Raw genomic sequence first — 18,053 nt, 5'->3', positions numbered from 1 at the left:
CAATTCTCTATAGAGATGATCTTGGGAAAAGGCAGAAACTTCACTTTCGAAACATAAAGACAGCCTTTTAAGACTGGCCTGGCATTTTAACCTCCCATGTTTGACAAGGAGAGTTATGTGCAGCGAGAGTAATAAACAATGCCCAAATTGCATTATGGTTATCCAGAATAATTGAATTATAGGGGAGGGGGGGAGAACGCAAGCTACATAATAATAACACATAAAGAAATGGATTGAGAGGCGTATGTTGGTCATTGAGTGTGGACAGGAAAGGTCTGTTGAGGAGAGCTCTGGCTCTGAGGCTGTGCCACAGTGACTTCCTTCTTCACAATAGAGGTCTCATGCTAAAGAAAACACACATACACATATACACACACACACATCAGTTCACTTCAGTACATCAATTCAGTAAGTAACAGAAGCCAAGATGTACTCATAGTACTAGTTCTAAATGCAGTACACAAACTTAAGTTATCTTCATCATAAAACATATTAAAGTTTAGGCTTCAAAAATAATTCTTACAAGCATAATACAGTTTACTTCTCGGATATTCTTGTCCTTTGACAGAAAACATAGAACATTGTTTCACAGAGGTGAGCCTCAAAACTCTGTATGTTGTACTGAAGACCAAGAAAAAGGACAACAAAGAGCTCCAGAGAAATGCAAAACAGCCAGCATGAAAATCAATATGAAAGCATTGAGTTGGCACTAAATATGAATTGCTCAATCAAATCATTACACCCCATGACTTACACAAATGTCAGGGAAACAAATCAATGGGACGGAAAAGGGGATGGAGATTTCAACAGAACTTATTAGATTACTTAGCTGGATGTTAAGTCAAGGCAATGTCAGCTGCCAATACATTTTTACACCTCCTGAACAGCGGGTGATATAGATTGCTTCTGATAACTTGAATTTTCACCCACATTCAAGACACAGCAGCCCTTCCAAAGCCCTCTGTGAGCCCAGAAGGTGAAAACTCAGATGTGTGACGACACAGGGGGTGAGCTAATGAGGCGGTGGAGAAAATTTACTAGTTATCTACATGTTAGTTCTCTGGACGAGAGCTGTGGTTGGAGGTTCTTGGTCCTGTTAATTCAGAGGCCCAAAGCTAAAAAGATAGGTCGGTTGTGCCGTTGACACACAAACACACAGACACACATACACACACACTCACTCCTATATCTCTTCCCACTAGGGAAGAATAAGAAAAGGCCTCAGACAGCCAGGGTGAAAAGCTCTGCATAGCCAGCACAGGCTACCTTGTCGTGCATGGCGTAATCTGATAATATCAATCATAATTGTGTTAGATGTAATCCATCTGTCTTTCAGTGTTCTGGGGTCAGGGAAGGAAGCAAGGCCCCACTTGCCATCAATTATCAGACATAAGAGAGTGGTGGATGGAGCTCTGCCCCTCTATAAATAATACCGCCGAGGCCCCAGCTCAGGCGATCGATGCTGTACAGTTCCACTGTCATGGCTTTAATGGCAGCTGGCTTTCTTGGCGGGGCGGATCAATAGTGCGTCTCCTCAGGGCTCAGTCTGGCCCCCCGGTCGCACCCCGTGACGGGGGCGTAAATGACACCTCTGTTGTGATTGGGAAATCGCAGGCCTTCTGGGTTATTTACTCAGACTCCCACCCCTGGGCGCTGGCTGGGAAGCTCAGAGAGCTATGGGAATACCTGTTTGGTGTGTGTGTGTGTGTGTGAGGGGGGGGTGATATAAACTGCTCCTGTTTGGCAGGTTTACATACGCTTCTCCAAACCTCCTCTGGCATCTTTCCCCCCTCTACAACCACAACCCCCCCCCCCTCCCCTCCTCCCACCCCTCACACCAGGGAGGCAAAAAGTCAACTACACAGCACTGTATCAGCCAACTGGGTAAAACTGGAGGAGTGGCTAACAGACACTAGTGTCTGATGCAGTAGAATACATATACAGTACCACATATTTTGTACTAAATCATTTCAAGATACATTTTATCTTCACTCTTAGAATTTGTCTTGTGTGACACCACTTTCACATGAGAACAGAGGCTTTAGGTTTATACAAACATTGCAATCCTGCCCTTTCATTTTCAGACAGGCGCCGGCAAAGGGACGTCTAATTGAAAAACATGAGGAGCCACGGCGGGCCCCGTCAGAATGTCAATGCAGTCAGGTCTGACAGACAGCTCAGCAGGGGCCCCAGCCTCACACAGCCAGACAGACAGGCCGACACACACAGACACTGAGTACACATGTATACACAGAGAGACGGATCAACAGACAGGCAGGAAGGAAGATAAACTATCAGACCTAGACGAAACACGGGAAACATGTAGATCATAAGTAAAAACAGACATCGTTCCTTGTTTTGAAAAGTTACAAAAGAAATTAAAATGTGAGGAACTAAAACCATTTGGGGGGAAGAAATACTTGCAAGCAATGAAACCGAAAAAAATAACATTTAACAGGTCATTGCAGTTTGAGTTGTCACTGTGTTCAACTCAGGCCTGTGATCTAGTTTCCCTCTGAACATAATGCCCCCCACTCCTAGCAGGCAAGACCATACATCTGACATAAATCTCGACCCATTTGAAGAGTTTTTGCAGAGGAAGCAGACTTGCCGTAGGGATTGGGGGGGGCGTGCGAAAGATAAACCACGTATGTAATTAATAGAGATATGGGTCACTGAACAACAAAGGCCAAGTCTGAAAAGTGATTAGCTTTTGTTGTTCCTCCTCTTTTCTGTTATTCAAGAAGGACAGAAGCCCGGAAGAGAGGTACCCCCTTGACCAAATACGGAACAGACTGCTTTCTTATTTTGGCTGGCTGTTTAACTATAAAGCAATACCCTGTGTGAATTAATCAACCACTGGCGTAGCATTTAGGGAGGAGCATTGCTGAAGACGGCTTTGATGTGAGCATATGTTCTCCCCTTCTGGAACTTTCCACGGGACAATCAAAACACTAATGGCAAGTTATTTCAAATTAGACAGTTATGTTGCTACATCAAGTCCCTCTAAATTCCTTATTTTTTAGAGAATGTTTTGCTATTGTAGGTTTTGTAAAATTCGTCAGAAATGTCATTGTGAATTAACAACAAGACTGCGTGTTTAAATGTTACCATCAGAAGATTTGGCCAACCAGCATTTATACAGGTCTGTTCTTCTCTGACTGTATTTCACAGAGGAAAGTCATTGAATACAGCTGGATTGTTAAATGTCCTCATTCAGTTCTTTGTTTGGCTTGGATAAACATGGGACAAATGAGGAAACCTTGGGTAAAATAATTAATTGAAGATTATTTTTCAGGGCAATGCCCTCAGGTAATTGGCCACAATGTAAAGATCATAAAACAGAGCTGCAGACTTGTTATTCTCCTTTATGAGCTGAGTCAGGTAAGTCAGAGGGCTTTGTTCATTGTCCTGAGACCTCTGAGCTCTGAGGTTCTAACTGGAGTTGAATCTCACGGCTAGGGTGAGAGAGTGTGTGTGTGTTAAAGAGAGACAGAGAGGTACAGTGCGTCTAGGGTTTTTTCTACTGGGCTGAGGGCTATGGGCCACACAAGGCCTTCCCCTGGAACTAATGGAGCTTCCTCCGGCTCACTTTTCCCCTCACATGGGCACAGCTGGTGCAGATCCGCCACCCAGAGCTGTTGAGGTCCCACCTCCTCCTCTCTGGCTCCCAGTCCACCTCCACACCAGAGGGACCAAGCTATGGGCTGGGCTGGCTCAGCCGTGTCAACCCCCCACCCTCCGACCTCCCTCACCCACTCTTCTAACACCCCTGTCCAGGGGGAGAGGGCTGCCCCCAGCTTTCTACAGAAGAGAGCGGACCACCGCAGGGACTATGGTTGGTTTCGTATCTGTCCCTCTAAAGACTTGAGAGGGGCAGTGGGGGTGCATGGAGAGTGTGGGGGTGGGCTCCTTCTAGACTGTTTATGTAGAGCAGGTTCCCCATAGAGGCTGAGAGACAGGCAGGTCTACATAACTGGGCTGTCTAACGAGGGCCCATGAACCAGGGGCTGTGTTTGCTGGACCAGGGGGTGGTCGGCCCTTTGATATGTGGAACTGCAGCCCCTGTGGGCTCCAGCCAGCCGTCCACCGCCCTGACGTTTTACATGGCCTGGGAGACAGGGCAGGGGGGAGAGACCTGCGTTGTGTCATAAAAACACCATAAAGGTGCTGTTAAAAAGGCACACAGGAGTGTTTGAAGTTAGCTCCCCACATTCTTCCAACAACCGAAAGAAGATGTTCTCTCCAGCCAGTGCTGGACGATACTGTACTCTGGTGTGTTTACTTGAATGTCTGAATATCTCATTCCTCTTTACCAGACCACACTTAATCACTGCAGTCAAACACAGTGACCGGGGGAAATACAATACCGTGCCAAAATCATAAGGTCTTAGTCAAGATACCAATATTTTGTTTTTTATACAGTGAGTGCATTAAAACACTATACCCTGGAAACTTGTTTTACACAAGTCTCTTTTCTCTAGCACCAATATAGAATTTCCAGCGCTTGTGCATTCTCCGCATCAGAAGCACTTTCACTAACAATTCCGTGCGGCGTTGGGGTGGAGGGGGGGTCCCCTTCCCGCCTGGGCAAGTGTGTGTGACGGATGGTGCGTGTGTGTGAGCAGGATATAAAAAAGTGTACTTCCACACTGTGGAACTTGTAAAACATAGCGAGGGCTACACCCTCTGCAGCCACACAGCAGGTTCCAATTAGGACTCTTATCTACTAATTATGTTCCCTACACATCTGCATTCCAGAATAAAAAAAAATCGAGGCTGTCCTCTCCTCCTCCGTAACCAGCTCCTCGAATTAATGAGATTGCTCTGTAATTGAACCTCTTCATGGGTCCCTTGGCAGGGAAAATACGCTAAGCTAGATTTGTATTAACAGAGCATCAATCATAGCTGATCAAACGATAAACAGTGTCGGTGGCATCGGGGCCCAAGCGTTTGCACCTTTATGTAAATGAAATGTTCACCGTCGGGATCTCTGGGCAGGCAGGCGCGCAAGCGAAAGTGTAGTGCGGGGTGCTAAGGTGACAGAGTGGGGCTTCTGGTTCCATACATGACCACTGTGGGGCGCTGTGCTCCAGATCACAGCCTGAAACAGTATCCCTGTACTGTGCATGTGTCTACCGCCACACGTACAGGCTTAACCACTGGCCTGCGTGTGATATCACATATACTTACACAGGAACACGTATTCTCTTTCGCACAGACATTGATAAACATACATCTCAAGTATTACAGTCGCAAGTTGGCCTATTTGAGGGAGAAGAATAGGCGAACTGACCAAGCAGGGCTTTACAGTCTGACAAAGAGTAACGCAATTTCATTGAAAGCTGTACAGGTAGAACCTGATTTTGAATGTTCCTTAATCAAATATCCAGAGCAACAAAGTTTAACACTAACCCTCTAACCCTATCCGACTAAGACCACTAACCAAATAAAAAAAAATAATAATAAAAATAAACTTTAATAAATCACAATTATGAAATCATTTTACAAGATACAACTGTTGAAAAAAAAAAAATCTGAATTCTGAAATTACCTAATTAATTAGCCAAATTGTTAAAAATGATTTACATACATAGAAAATTTCTCTTTTGTATTTCAGCTCACATAAAATAGGAGCTGATGACGTTTTATTTTAACATGCCTTTTCCATCTCCTCAGTGACATGTAGGCTATTTCCTAAAAGTCATGCACTAGTTTTGTAGTTTACAGCAAAGGAGAACAGGGGGGTATTCCAGAAAGCAGGTTATGCAACATAACCGGTTAAGTTAACCCACCAGCTGATTCACAATGTTGCAGCAACCTACTGGTTGCTACAGTGCGGGGGCATCAGATGGGGAGTTAACTCACCTGGGTATGTCACATAACTTGCTTTCTGGAATACCTCTCAGGTGCTTGAGCTTCAAGAGAAGGGGACATGCATTAGCAGTAGGTTCAGTCAGGTATAAGGGCACTTTGTCTACACAATGACAAGGCAAAAGAAAAGCACACAATATACTATATGCTTCAGACTGCATTACCAAGCTCCACCTATTTTACAGGTAAATGCTGAATAACTGTTCCTCTGTATAACATATTTTCAAAAAAATCAGAATTTATAATTATATTAAGTTAAAACTTGATAGAATTAAAAGATACGATGAAGCTGTAGTTTTCATTAAGGGAATATTTTATATTTTCAGATTTGGTACTGTTGTCCATCAACGTACTTCAGAAGAACAAACTCAGACAACATTCATTAAAGCACAAATCCAGTCTCTACCCACATTAATGAGTAGTACTCTAAACATGTGGAACAAGTGAATTTACATCTAGAGTAACACCCTCTGAGTGTGTTAATTGCAGGTGTTTGCTGTGTTGAAAGGGCTTGGCAACAGTTAATAGGTATGATAATTGACCCGGGCCCAGCAGTAATGAGAGCTAGCCATGGCTTGCATTTGAGACAGTGGGCTACGGAGAAATCTAGAGGTGAATGCAAGGAGTAGAGGCATTCTTGTGAGTCTGATCTCACTTTATTAGCATTGATTCTCTTTTTATGTATTTTGTCACAGCTAAGCTAATGCTATCGATTTGAACTGCCGTATATCGTGGCCCCTTTAAAAGTTTAACGTATTATTTCTTGTTTTTTCAAGCACTCGTTTTAGTTTCAAAAGTGTTTGATGCCTTGGCTTTTAAAAGCATCACAAAGTCAAAGTCATTACACTGTTTTCAAATTCATTTTATAAACGTTTGTCTCAATCTGGTTTCTATGTTCTTTATGTGGAGTACAAGACATTGAGGTATGGTACAGTTAGGTGATTTATAACAAAAACTGTTTAAGTATCGCCATTCAAAGGCCTATTCAACATTAACAATGCCCTTGTGAGGTCAAACACAAAGCAGACAAAACACAATGTTCTTCTTTACAACAACTCCATTCCTATTCTATTCCATAGCCGATAGATAGGGTCTGGCCAGGGGTCTGCCCTTATCACCAGCCCGCTCAGAGGAGGCCGAACACGCAAGCCAACAAACGGAGCAGCAGAGATAATGAAGTGGGTCGGAGATGCAGGTTTAAGGATTCCCAGCAGACGTCGGCCCCCCGTGTCAGTCTCCCCCCACCCCACGAGTGGCCCCGCACTGTGACAGGCCGGCCAGGAACAGCGTGTCTGCTCTGATAGGGATCGAGCGGAGCCCGCGGGTCCCCCTCCATCTCAAACAGCCTCCCCACAGAGCTGGAGCATACCAATTAGCATGCTAAAGGTAGCGCTAATGCGAGACCATCTTTGAAGCCACCCCCCTCCTTACCCCTTAGAACCGATCTGGCCATTACCGAGCCTTGCCTTTTGGGAGGAGAAGCCATGGGGAGATTAGAGCCGGCATGTTTGCAGTGTCAACTGGGTTTGTAGGGTCAGTTAGAGAGAGAGAGAGGGAGAGAGACACAGACCGAGAGACTATTTCAGGGTCTGTTTTTTTTCGGTTATGTTGGGAAAAACACAATAAAAAAATCGCTGATGATTTAAGAAAGAAATGACGAGTAGTTGTACATGACAAGAAAAATGCCAACACATTTGTCAACACAAATCAGCGTGCCTGTAGCTGAGGGTACTATATTTTTTCTTCAACTTGCTGCACTATGAGCTCCTCACCCCGCTCAGCCTATCAGATCAGCTCAGCACGAGAGTACCGAGACGAGCCGTGATGTCCCTTATTCTCATATGGTAATGCTGTGAACAGTGTGTCTGCTGCCATACAGGGTGCAGCTGACAGTCTGTGACAAGGCCCGCCCGTCACCTGACACCTGCCAATAGCCGGAGGAGGGGAGGGGTGGAGGGACACACACACATATATATCTACGCACACAAACACACACACCTGATAATCATCGAATTATACACAGAGTGCCTCTTTCAGTAACCTCTCCTCATCTCCCGGGACCCAGCTGTTCATGAAACACCTCCCAGTAAGAAAGAGAGGGGGATGAAGGGATGGAGAGGACAGGAGGAGGGGTAGAGGAGGTGGAGAATTAGAGGGGGTGTGGGGTGTGGAGGGGGGGGGGGGGCAGAGAAGAAGAAATGTCACGCCTCACCGACTCCCAATACCACGCACATTTTTTAAAGAGCCAAAGTGAAAAGATACAATTTCACCCAATGAGGCTGGATGCACAGCCGGGGACAAAAGAGACAGCACGGTGCAATCTAGAGGTCAGTGACACTGTCTGTGCTTTAATTACTACACTTCCTATCATACTCCTCCAAGGGAGCTACATTCCCTCCCCCTTCTCTCAACTTACATCTATGTATTAGTAGGAACAAGTGCTCCTTGCCATGGCTGTATTGTAAGAGTCGGAGCCTGAGTCCAATCTGGGAGAGATCAGGGTTTTAATGTGGCTTTGCGGTGACTGGGTGACACTGGATAGATTGGTGACCTTCAGTCCTTTACCGAATCCTGTTGAGAACTTATTCCATCTGTGTCTCTTCCCACACCAGTGATTGTTGTTGAGTGAAGGTGGATGCAAGTCTCTCCACTGCACTGGTGGAACTTTAGGGCAGATGATGTGGAAGTTGCCTTGAGGTGTAGGCTGCAACACAGCTGACCGAGGCCATGGGGAGCGAACCGTGGGGTTGTCAGTGAAGATGACAATATATAAGAATTGTATCACATATGACATATAAGATGAATGTTTTCAGGAGCAAAAAGTGGAATAAGTGGAACAAGGTTAAGGTGCAATTTAAAAAGAGTGAAATGTTCCAAAGAGATCTTAAAAGTATGCCTCCCTCTTTGTACTTGGCCGTCTATATCACCATTTTTCAAATCAAAGCTCAGAGCTTCAGAGAGATGTGGAGGTCAGAAGCTCTCAGTATTCGTCTTGGGGGGAAAGTTTTGATGTGTTGTTTTGTGTTGTTTTAAAGGATTGCTCTTTGGGTACGAAAAAGGGCTGCAGTCGACAACAAAAAAAGGCATTATATATACTACACCCGGCCAACCACTTAAGATATCTTTGAAGATGAATCAATCACTATATTTTAGAGAGAGAAAGAGAGAGAGAGGAGGGGGGAGGGAGGGAGAGATAGAGAGAGAGATAGAGAGAAAGGGCCCACAAGGTGCCTGTCTCATGATCGAACACTGTGCCTGCACTTCATAGCGGTCTGCACGGCATTGATGCTCTGATTGATCGCTGAATGGAAGTGACTGGAAAGAAGAAAAGGATTACGCTTGTCAAACACAGTCAATAGAGTGGGCTGGTTGGTCAAATGTTTGCAGTAAATCTCGAATAATGTCTGCAAAGCTAAAAAGGCCACAAAAACCTCCAGTGTTTGGCAGCATAGAAGGCCCATCTTGTGGTATTTCCATGCCTAAACAGATCTCAAAATACTGTGGGCGACTTGCTATCTAAACAGATATAATAGCAGAAAAGATTACTATATTATGTCACATACAGTACATTTTCTCAGGAAATGTGCATAGTTCATTTGCACTATGTTCTCAAGCACAGTCTATGACCCTCAGTTCAGTGTAAGTCTCCTGATAGAGACAGTTTTAAAATCCGCTTAACAAGGACTAACAATAATCACAGAGTCAGGACTTCAGATCATGCCTGTAGCACTGTGCTGGTCCGGGACTATTGGAAAACAGGCAACAGTAGTATCATCAGATCATCCCTAGCTCAGCACAGACTTCGGCAGGGCTTTGTGCGTGCAGAGCAGCCAGCCAATATCCCAACGTTATTTACAGCAGGCTTTTCTTTTATGGAAAAATCAAGAGGTGATTGATTCAGGTTAATGTGACGGTGAGGTTCCACCAAGCTGCATTTGAGTGCTCAGGTTAACAGAAAACACTAACTTCCATAAAGCTGCTATGGAGATAAATCACTGTTATTCTGGCGGCTCTGACAGCGGTTTAAGCAGCAGCAATCATGGAAAGCACCCTGGGAGCCCCTACGCTGCGCTCTGCAAAATGTCAAGGGGGGGAGCTGGGGTGGGGAGGGGGTTGGGAGTGGGTGTTGCTGAGAGGGAGGGGTGGGGAGGGGGTTGGGAGTGGGTGTTGCTGAGAGGGAGGGGTGGGGAGAGACAGGGGGGTGTAGGGGGACACTGGAGGGAGATGGTCATATCAACGAGCCATCAGTGGGCAGGTGTTTTACATAAAGATCCCAGAGCAGTAAGCCAATTCTGTTGACGAAAAAACGCAATAAAACAAAAGAGAGAGCGTTGGAGGAGCGACTGGTCCCTGGTGCACCCCCCGTCCCCTCACCCCCCTCTCACACCACGAGCTCACTCACTCACTCCGGGACATTGGCGGCGTGAGATTATGGTGTTTGCTTTTATCTGTCTGGGATCAATATTTCAAACGTCCGATAAAAGAGGAAATTGAACTGGGAATAGACTGGAGTGCCGTAAAAAAGTACAAAGCACAATTATCAAAAAGCACTTAAAGAGCTTAATAGGATACACATATTAAAAATGCCCAAATGGAGGTCTTGGGCCTGTAATGAGAGCTGCTCCCTTCCTCGCCTAGACCCACGCCACTTTTACCTTTTGATCACAGCGACATACTCCTCCTGCTGGAGTGCATTCTGGGTAGTATATGAACCCCATGAGGCAGCACTCTGCATTTTAACACAACACCATTAGGTGTGATTGGGCACTTTCTGTGTTTATGGGAAATGCATTATTTGTGTAAACTTCGCGTCCAAACCTGAACCGAAGTCGGCGTGCAAGGACGTCCGAGCGGGACTGTGAAAATGGAGGGAGAAAGAGGAGAAGTCCATAACCTTATTTTGTTAGAGGAGCTTTAGCCAGTTTACTTCCTGTAATGGCCTCTCAAGAAGGCCTTTCTTTCAGCCAAGAAGTACACTTTGCCCAAGCTCTCTCCCTCCGCACAGCAAGAAGCAGGAAGGAATCCACTGGGAACCCTACTTGGATGACTGTCAAATCACAACTTTGTTACAACAACGTCAGTGGATCCTGGTATGTCCAGTGGGACTGTTGTCATCCAGAAGTTAGTCATGCTGTTAGTTAGTGAGAGCCCTCTGAACACACTGACACTATGTCCATCACTCTGTCTCACATGCACACACACAGACACTCGCTACTGTAATGCAGTAGAGCTGCCCATCCACTCTGGGTTCAGTCAGAGTGTTCAAACCACAATGGATCTTTTCACCTCCATCTCTCTCAATCCAATTTGTTCATACAAGTAAGATATTACCCACAACCTACTAATGTTGAATTAGTAAAGAAAAGTTTAAAAAGTAATTTTAAGAATAATGAGTTCCAACAAAGAAAGATTATCTATGCATTACTGGAATTACTACACCATCTTTATTAACCTTCTTTATATTTTGCAAGGTGAATGTAAACAGAACTGTGGCAGATGATAATGAAACTGAGAAGCTGCTCCTCGTTCTGAGGACAGAGCAGGCTACCTTTTACTGGTATCCAGGAATCAGCAGATAAAGACATCCTATTACTCAACATCATATGCTAGGCCTGTCCATTCTTCTCAGCCGTATCTAAATGATCCTTCATTACGAGGCTGATCAATACGCTTTCTTGATTAAGTGGGATGAGGGACACTCATTTCATTTTCAAGCATTTTTACAAATCGATGACAAGATTATCTTGCAAATGACAAGGATGCAAGCGAGGGTTTCTGAACTGGGGCCATCATCTCTTTTTTTTTGCCTATCTATTCCTGTCTCCTGCTGAAACACGCAAGCACAGACATCCACACACACAGCCCCACACACACACACATCCACACGCACATCCCCACACACACACACTGCAAAGTAAATCATGGAACTCCGTAATCACTGGCCCCAATATAATTGCAGACAGGGCTTTTAATCGGCAACGGTAAAACATTAACTAAATTAGTTTTTAAAGATTTAAGATGCTTAAAGATTTCATTTGCAGATACCTCTGATTCTGATGTGGTTGGGGAATCACAGCTGATTGAACCTGATGGATGTAACTGTGTAAATGCATCTTTAAAGCACTAAGTCCATTTCTACATTGCAAAATCAGGCTTTCTCATGGAAGAAAGCTGCTTGGATTTTCCACAGGCTAGCACGCCAGCAGGCTGATTGAGGCATGTGTCACACTTTTGTGTCATCCAAAACCTCCCCTCCAGAACATTTTCCGGAAGTTTCCTCTAACTCTAAAAACACAACCGAATGTCACTCAAGGACATGAGTCACACACACTTACTTTTTCATGTCACCGTTCAGAAATCCAACATTTATGGGTCACCCTGTTAAAGAGAGGCCGCTGAACACACTCGTGGGACTTCAATTAACCTTGGGGGCAGTTGGTCTGCCGTTTCTGGACTGTGGACACACTCTCTAAGGGGCCCTGCACCACTGTGCAGCAGGTCGAGAGTGAGCTAAAGAGACTTAATCGATGCCTGTAAAAGAAGCAAGCGGGAGGCGATGAGCCACACATCACTCCTCCTTGTAATGTCCTTCAGGGATAATTTTTAGAGAGATTCAAATCACATTTTTGATATTTGCTTTATATGATAGAAATTGGAAAGGCAGACCCCGGAGGGAAGCGTCCGGTGCTTGGCTCTCCCCTTGAGGGTGTTCTTCAGAAGTTCAGCCTCATTTGGAAAAACGGAAAGGTCTTGCTGTGTTACCGTAGTTTTGTGCTGGTGCATTTTACGCAGGCTGGCCTCGGAAGTTTGAGTGAAATGACGCCAGTGATGGGCAGGGGCCTCCTCTCTCAGTCAGGTCTAGGATTGTAGTGAAACCTTGGGTCCAAATGCAGCTACTGAGCCTGAAGCAACTCAAGTGCCACACCTGAATTGACCAAATGTATTGTTACCTATTTCTTGTAGTGTTAAGAGTCACATATTCTATATTTAATAGAAGAAAAAAAAAACTGATGATGGTCATAAATTGAAGGTTCAAACCAAGGGTGAGAAAACGCTCTCTCCAGTTCAATAAATTCACAGGGCCTCATGTTATGAGTCGTGGGATAGTGCTGCCTGCACACATTTAGGCCCCTGTGAAGATAATTCATTAACTTCTCTAATCCTCTCATGTTGAGCTGCTACGGAGAAAGATGAAAAGCACTCATTCTGAATATCAAAAACACCACTTCTGAGCTTATAGGTGTTGCCAAGCCAGGCTCTCTCTCAAAGTATCTCTGAAAAGGACATTGTATGTTCCAGGCGTGCCCATCTCCTGTTAATGAGCTCCAAAATACATTTTGAACGCAGCTTATGGCTGCCTCGCTCTGCAGTGGGATGAGAACAGCTCAATAAAATATACACAGGAGGTCGAAACAGGAGGGAAATAAAAAACCTTTTTGACAATGTTAAGCCTTGCAGCTGCTTTGAGGCAACTGAAGGGTTTTTATCAGCTCTTCAGATGTTGGATCACGGGGTGCAGAAAGCTTTCCAAGGGTAAGCAAAGTCAGAGAAGCCTGTACTGTACCAGTAACGCCTATTCCACCCACGTTATAATCAAACATGCTAGTAAGGCATCTTCTCAACAGACTACTGTTGTCTGGTAGTGGGCTGGACAGGAAAGTAAAATATATTCTGTCTGCCCTGTGGCTAACATCAAAGACTGATCACCTCAACGGTACAGAACAGCATGTGTGGCCTGGGTTGAGAAATTGTATCATACAGATTTTCTATCTAAGATGTGAACATTTTTGGGAATAACTCATCCGTCTCAAACTTTCAGACCATCTTCATATGAGGGACCAGCCACACGTCAAGAGTGATGGAACTCAAGAGAAGGGTTACAGTTGAAACTACATTCCTTGACCCATGCAGCAGGCGCCCAGGGCTGGAGGAAATGAGTTTATTGATGCGTGCCTGTGTCTGTGTAGATAGTATAATAAAGGAGAGGTCAAGTAACAAAAGCTGCTCTCACTCAATGTGGACGCTCCTGCACGCTGTAATGACCCTGCTCCCACACCCCGGCTGAGGTTAATGATTCTACACCTGGCCTCGGCTCCCACCAATGATTTTTCCAAGGAGGGCGTGTGATGTATGAAGCGGTGCTTGTTTTGGGGGGTGTATAAATTAAAAGAACGGCTTGCCACGACACCTCAGATGATGAAATAAGAGGCACTTTAGGTAATTCCTCCGATGGAGCAGGCCCGGCCCTACGACAGAGAGCGAATGATGGAATCAAAAGCACTTGTGCGGGTGGCTGTCAAGATCATCTGTCTAGCCAGTCCATTAGGAGGCAGAAGACCCCTCCTTAGACCCCATGCAGGAGAGACCCAGAGAGACCCAGAGAGACCCATAGAGAGAGAGAGAGAGAGAGAGACTGCAGCTCAGGTCTAGTTGGAAAAGTCTCCCTGATACCGGACTGGACCTGGAGGTATAGGATGGCAGAGGCATCCACTGGAGGAAGAGGCACAAGACAGGCCTCATCTCACCTGTGGAACTCACAAAAGCCCTGAGGCTGTCAAAGGATGCACAAAACAGAACGAGAAAAATCAAGTCAAGCGAATGACAGTGTCTTCACCGTTCTTTCTTTCCGCTTTGCAGCAAGATTACTTTTTCCGCCCATCACTAAGGTAGACTCATGACCTTATAGATATTCCAACGTTGTAGTTAGAAGAAGACCGGGGCTACTGCAGAGTCAAGGTCTGGCTACATCTCCACTTTCCTTCCTCCATGCCCCCTTGTTACCCAATAAGATTTACTCCCCATTTGGCAGCTATGTTTCATTTTTTTAACGCCCTAAGGCCCACTTCTTGTACTGCAGATGAGTAGCACGAGTCAATGTGTATATCCGGCGAGGTGGGGGGTATTTAACATTAAAATGATGATATTGCATTGGGGTGATAAATAAAGGAGTAAATATGTGTACGGAAACAGGATGACAAATGCAGGCACTTGGAGCCAGACCATTAGTTGTTGACAGCTTCTGCAAGGGAAGCATGGCCGGATTCTGGGGCCTGTAATTCTGTCTCATTACCGCACCAGTCCGCACTTCCTCCCCCGGCTCCTTAATTCATCTCTTATAGTTTGCCCTGTCGCCGGCCCTTGTTTTATTGCTAACGAACTTGCACGTTATGCTCTTGATTTATGGCGGGAATTGAGCACACTGCAAATCATGGAATATTTTCATTGATTACTACAAATTGTCTAATCTGCTGTATGTTCTTACGTCTTGATTGGGCAGTACTTACCGATTGCCTGGCCACCCCCCACCCCATGCCCCCACTCCTCCACTCTCCCCCTCCTCCATAACTTAAAAATCAATCTGGAGACACAGGCAGAGTGGGTGGATGAATCTGGTCCAAGACTTCCACTCAATCAAATTTGTGGCATATTTAAATCTCTGAGCCTTCAAATGAATGCTAATTTTTGACCCCAACTAAGCTACCCCCCATTATCACTGAGTACAGATTTACTGCTGGTGTATTATGTCTTCATTTTTAACTTAATTTGCACTGAGCGTAAATATCCTCATGGTCTAGGTTTTTTGAGCTGTGAATCGATTGTTTGCTTATTGCATGCCATTTTAACACACAACATAATAATCTACCCGTAGCTGTCCTGAATGTTTAGTGCTTTAGTGATTGCTGACTGTACATGTTTTCAGCTCAGAAAGCCAGAGATTTGCCTGTCATGCAAGGGCTACTGTAAATGTTCTGTCAAAAGTCTCACTTCACTTAGTAGTTGTCAAACCAGAGCTACCAGGACGTGAATCTCTACTACACCTCTATGAGTGCTTGGTTCTATTACATCTTCCATTCATTTTTCTGACAGTGACCCTGGTGTCACCTGCACTTTTGACACATCCTGACTCGGTGACACGAGGTGGCGGGGATAATTATAGCGCGTGTCTGTGATGCCAGAGGTGAGCTGTGGCTCAGGCTAAATGAAATGCAGTCACATCTGTTTAACCTCAGTAGACAGGGGAAAAGAGGAAAGGTCTACTGGGGACAAACAAACCGGACAGGGGGAGAGAGAGAGGAGAGAGGAACGGCGGAGGGCTGGACAGGTTCTGGAAGCATTCTGGCCTGTGGCATCTCAGATGGTACACAACAAACAAACAGAAAAACCTGGACGCCTGTTTGTTTGTGTGTGCGTGCGTAGTGGTGGGGGAGAAGGAGGAGGAGAGGGGTAAGTGTGTGTGTGATATGAGGCTATGATGACAAGTGCTGACTTTTATTAAGGTGGACATGGACACAAGGCACCCGAGGGCGAGCACACCTATTCACACATTATCATCACTGTCAGATGACGAGAGAGAGGAGAGGGATACGGGGATAGAGAAGGAGGAAGAGAGGGAAAAGGCCTAGAGAGAGAGAGAACAAGAGATGGATCTATCTTTTTTCAGATCCAGGTGTCAGACCTCGTCAGCACCTGGAGACTCGATTCGTTTTTTTTAAATGTAAGCAGGAAGTTTCTCAGGTTTTTTGGTTGAGAACATGTATTTTGTATTTTCCAAAGAATGAGGGAGAGAGAGATAAAGACAGAGAGGGAAATGGAAGGAGAGAGAGAAGGATAGAGAGAAAGAGACAAAGACAGACAGAAGGGAATGAAAGGTTGAATGGGTGAGCCTAATTACCATTCAGCAATTTCATCCGCTGACATACAGATTGTGGGATCATTTTAAACTGCAGGTCTGAGATGGAATTTTTTTTACTTCGCCATTAAAAAGTAAGAATTCGTATAACTTTCTCCATTGAGTTTTTTTTATAGATTCCACGTTACAAATGACCTTGAAAAGGGGGAAAACCTAGACAAAGAGCCTAATGAAAAAGTGCTTGACAGGGATATAGAATTACAGAGGAGGTTAAAATGGTTTAAAATGACTGATATGAAGAAGAAGTGGAGAGCTGGTCTCACTACATCAGCGGCTTCAATGGAGCCGCAATCTACAGTTTCTCTTGGACGCACAAATTGGAGGCGGTAAAAAAAAACTAAACAATTTAGAGAACCAACAAAGAAAGGATTTGAACACTGCAGATCTACTTGGTCGATTCTCTTTCACTCGTGCTCGGTATGTTAAAACTAGGATCTGAGGAATCTCAAATCTAGTTTAAATTTGTTCAACAGATAAACTGATAATGGTAGAGTCTTTGATGTACAATACACATGTTGTATGGAGCCGCCTTTGAGAATAACAGCTGGTGTAGTTTCCCACAAGCACAAAGATGTTATGAACAAAAACACCTCTGTTCCAATCAGTCCCTGACGAGCCCACCATCTTTCACTGATTAAAAACTACTGCAGCATATATTTATGATGGACTTCCTGTTTTGTCTGTCTCACATCCTTTCTCGGTTATACGGCCCTGCATACAGAGTGTTTTTGAGTTTGCTACGTTAAAGCATGCACAAATATTTACCAAGCTCCTTTAATAACTGCATTTCCGTCGCACAAGTTTTCTTGTTGTCTTTTTCTATTCATAACCAACTCTGCAAAAACAGCAGCTTGATTTTGTTAGATGACAGATTGTGCTGATTGGGATATGTAAACATCCGGCAGGTTCATCCTAAACCTACATATGAAATGTGTTTTGAATGTTTCACATTCTTTTTGATAATTAGGCCAGAGAAGTGGAGTCTCATGACTTGGGCCTGACCGTGCACACTGTGATGAGTCAAGGCAGAGAGCAGTGTCTGGAGTCACTGCACAAAGGCATCTCAAAGTGGTCGGATGGCACACAGCAGGGACACGAGAACACCAAACTACAGAGATAAGCACTCCTTTCCCAAGGAGTGCTGTGCTCCAGCAAGTGAAGTGAGGCGAGAACAGACTCATAGACCGCCACAGTCCTGGATGAGTGGGTCTTGTTCATCCCTCCCTCCCTCCCTCCCTCCCTCCCTCCCTCCCTCCCTCCCTCCCTCCCTCCCTCCCTCCCTCCCTCCCTCCCTCCCTCCCTCCCTCCCTCCCTCCCTCCCTCCCTCCCTCCCTCCCTCCCTCCCTCCCTCCCTCCCTCCCTCCCTCCCTCCCTCCCTCCCTCCCTCCCTCCCTCCCTCCCTCCCTCCCTCCCTCCCTCCACCCCATCCCTCTCTTCTCTTCTCCACCCTTGCTCTCCTACTGCGCCCCCCCTCCCCCCAAGCCTCAGC

The 18,053-nt window shown here is 45.3% G+C and overlaps 1 long non-coding RNA gene across 1 annotated transcript in view; it reads right to left on the bottom strand.

Moving 5' to 3' along the window:
* Positions 1-261: 261 nt before the first annotated feature.
* LOC146246729 (uncharacterized) overlaps positions 262-18,053 on the bottom strand; it is a 48,873-nt gene continuing 31,081 nt past the window's right edge. Inside the window, exon 4 of the long non-coding RNA XR_014732291.1 lies at positions 262-344. This is a non-coding gene — a long non-coding RNA (uncharacterized LOC146246729). The remainder of the gene's footprint in view (positions 345-18,053) is intronic.

This window comes from Hypomesus nipponensis, chromosome 19 (genome assembly GCF_054491055.1).
Source record: "Hypomesus nipponensis isolate SF chromosome 19, ASM5449105v1, whole genome shotgun sequence".
Classification (NCBI taxonomy): domain Eukaryota; kingdom Metazoa; phylum Chordata; class Actinopteri; order Osmeriformes; family Osmeridae; genus Hypomesus; species Hypomesus nipponensis.
This window is presented reverse-complemented; position numbering and strand designations above follow the sequence as displayed.